The following is a 3199-nucleotide window of genomic DNA, read 5'->3' on the forward strand; positions in this document are numbered from 1 at the left end:
GCTTTATCATTTGATTTTGCTTGGGATTTCTTTTTTGAGTGCAACCTTCCTTCTTCCTTCGTTCAAATTGTAAAGGAAGAAACTGAAAGATGGTTGATCCCTCGTTAGCTTGTATCTAGGCTCGTTTTGTGTTTTTATTTTATTGCTACTTAGCATTCCTCAAAAAAAAAAAAAAAAACTACTACTACTAAACATTTACATAAAACCTAAGCATTATTAGAAATTTATAGATCCCTAAACCATTTGACAATTCTATAGATTACTCCATACCTCCCATCAAGTTTTTGGAACCATTACCGGGGAAGTATTTTGCTTTATGTAAAATTCTCACAATATTATTTAATTAATTGCATAGTTAGACATACATATTTCTCTTTATATTATATTATATTATTTTATTTTATTTTACTTTGCTTATTTGTATATTTTTGGTTGCATGCTTTATAGCATTAGAAAGGAACTTTTTTCATTTGATCTTGAAAGTAAGAGAACCCTTTCTAAAATTTTTAAAAAAACCAAAAGAATTTGAAAATGACTAAATATGATTTAGAGAAAATCATTCTAGACTTCTTAAGAATTATGCAAAACCTTTAGTAGATGAAATTCATTAGAGTATAAATATATTTACAATCTAAGCTAATAATTTTGAATTATATCTAGCTATTATTAAAATAGTTCAAAACTCTCAGTTTGGGGGAACTCCTGTAGAAGATGACAATTTATATTTAGATAATTTCTTAGAAATTTGTGTAATATTTAAGTACAATGGTGTTAGTGATGATGCTATTAAACTTATATTATTTCATTTTTCTCTAAGAGATAAAGCTAAAATATTGTTAAATTCTTTATCCCCAGGGTTAATAACTAGTTAGAATGAGTTAGCTCATAAGTTCCTTGCTAAGTATTTTCCACTTTTAAAAAATGCAAAATTTAGAAATGGCATAACTTCTTTTACTCAGTTTAAAGAAGAATCCATTTATGAGAGTTGGGAAAGATTTAAAAAAAATGCTTAAAAAATGCCCACATCATGCATTACCTGATTAGTTAATTATTAAAATATTTTATAATGGATTAGTAGGATCTTTTAGAGACATAATTGATGCTATAGTTAGAGGATCCTTAATGTCTAAGCCATTTGAGAAAACCTATGAATTAATAGAAGAAATCTCTAGTAAATAATTTCCAGTGGCTTGTTGAGAGGGTAAATCCTAAAAATAGTTACTAGAATTTATGAATCTGATGCTTTATCAACCTTGATTGTAAAAGTTGTAAAATTATTTAAATAATTGAATACAATAAGAGTAAATTTAGGGTTTAGAATTGAATTTGTTGGAGGGCAAAATTCAATTAAAGATAATACTATGTAAGGGGTAGAAGATGTTAATATAATTGGAAGACAAAATATTCCCTATTTAAATATGTATATAATCTATGTTGTAGGAACTATCCTAATTTTAATTAGTCAAATAATTTGGGTAGTAGTAATCAATGAAATAATGGGAAAAATAATCAAGGATTAAATTGAAATAATTCTCAATAACCCATTGTTAATCCTATGTCTATACACCCTCCATGAGCTAATCAAATCAATTTGAAAATAAAAAATAGTATTGTAGGATGTAGTTATGCAGTTAGAAAATTAATTGTAAAATGAAGTTGCTTCTATTAAAAATTTAGAGACCCAGTTATGTCAGCTTGCAATTTTAGTTTGTAGTAAACCTCTTAGATCTTTACTGAATAATACTAAAGTTAACCTAAAAGAAAAAGAAAAAAATTATAATGGAAGTTAATTAAAAGAACAAAAATAATTTACCCCAACAAAATTGAAAAATCATGGCAAGTTTGGTAGAAGACTATAAATTTAATGCTTCAAGGGAGGCGTCCCAGTTGATAATTTAAATGTGTAGGTTGGGTAGTTTGATTTTCCTTTAAAAAAACTTTGGAGATGTGAAGCACCACAACTGTTCCATTAGCTCCATAATGCTGAGCTTGGACTAAGTGGTTTAGAGATTTAAATTTTAAAATTTCCTCCCACTTAAAAATTAAAAAAAAAAACATTTTGGAAGTTTAACTATCAATCTTTATAAATTTTGAATATAGTAATATCTTTCTCTTCTTGAAATTTCAACTTTAGCAATGGTTAGCACCATGCAAAGGCATTCCTCCTCCAGGATTAAGAGAGAAGAATGTTTGAAAAATGAAGAATCCTTTTCTCTTCTTCACATATGATGTTCTGCTATCTTTAACAAACTCTATGAATTTCATAATAAAGTTCATGAAGATTTAAGAAGATACAAAGTAGATATGCTGTGCATGATGCTTAGTACACTAGTTATCCTATAATCAATATTATGTTTTGTTATATTCAGTTAACACATTTTATGCAATTTTTATCATTTATATGAAAGCATGTGTAGTGTTAACTCTTGTTTGTATTTTTTTATTTAAATTTCATTGAAATTTCCCTCATGTTTACTATAATTTTTTTTTTGTATTCTGATTATTTAACTAACCTTAATAAAAATAATAATTATAATTTAAATGAACACTAATTATCACTACGGGAAAACACGCGATTATCGTCGGATTTTCCGGCGGAAAATTGTGCGCCGGTAATACGGCGCAGGCAACGGCGGAATTGTTCGACGAAAATCTTGCGACGACATTTCCGGCGCAAAATACGCCGTAAGCTTACCGACGCCAGTTCCGCCGGCCCATCCGACGATATAGTAATGTCTGAACCATTTCCATCGCACGTTACGGCGGAACATTTCCGGCGTACGTTACCGGCGGACATTGCGCCGGCGTATTTAAACTCAATGAAATATTACCGACGTAGCTTGCGTCGGAAATGATACCGGCGTCACCGGCGTCAACGGCGTCAAAACCGCCGGTAATGTCCGGCGCATACTGCGATGCTAATTACCGGCACATATGGCACCGGAATTAAGACGTTTTTTTACGTCGTCAACAATCCATTTTTTCGCCGGTAATGCGTCGGAAACTGCGCCGGAGAAATTTTCGGCGCATATCTTGCGCCGGAAATAAATTATCGACGCGACTTAAAACGGTGGATAAATATACGCCGAAACATGCGCTGAAAACTATATTTTCCGTCAGATTTATAAAATTTCTGGCGGATTTTGGTAATAAGGGGTTTTCCTGTAGTGTATACTTTATATAGTGGAAAAGAAACTAA

General features: G+C 30.7%; 1 non-coding gene across 1 annotated transcript; it reads right to left on the minus strand.

Moving 5' to 3' along the window:
* Positions 1–926: 926 nt before the first annotated feature.
* On the minus strand, positions 927–1034 carry LOC114581257. Its single transcript, XR_003703141.1, has one exon. It is a non-coding gene; the product is annotated as a small nucleolar RNA R71 (small nucleolar RNA).
* Positions 1035–3199: the final 2165 nt, after the last annotated feature.

This window comes from Dendrobium catenatum, unplaced genomic scaffold (assembly GCF_001605985.2).
Source record: "Dendrobium catenatum unplaced genomic scaffold, ASM160598v2 fragScaff_scaffold_1631, whole genome shotgun sequence".
Lineage (NCBI taxonomy): Eukaryota > Viridiplantae > Streptophyta > Magnoliopsida > Asparagales > Orchidaceae > Dendrobium > Dendrobium catenatum.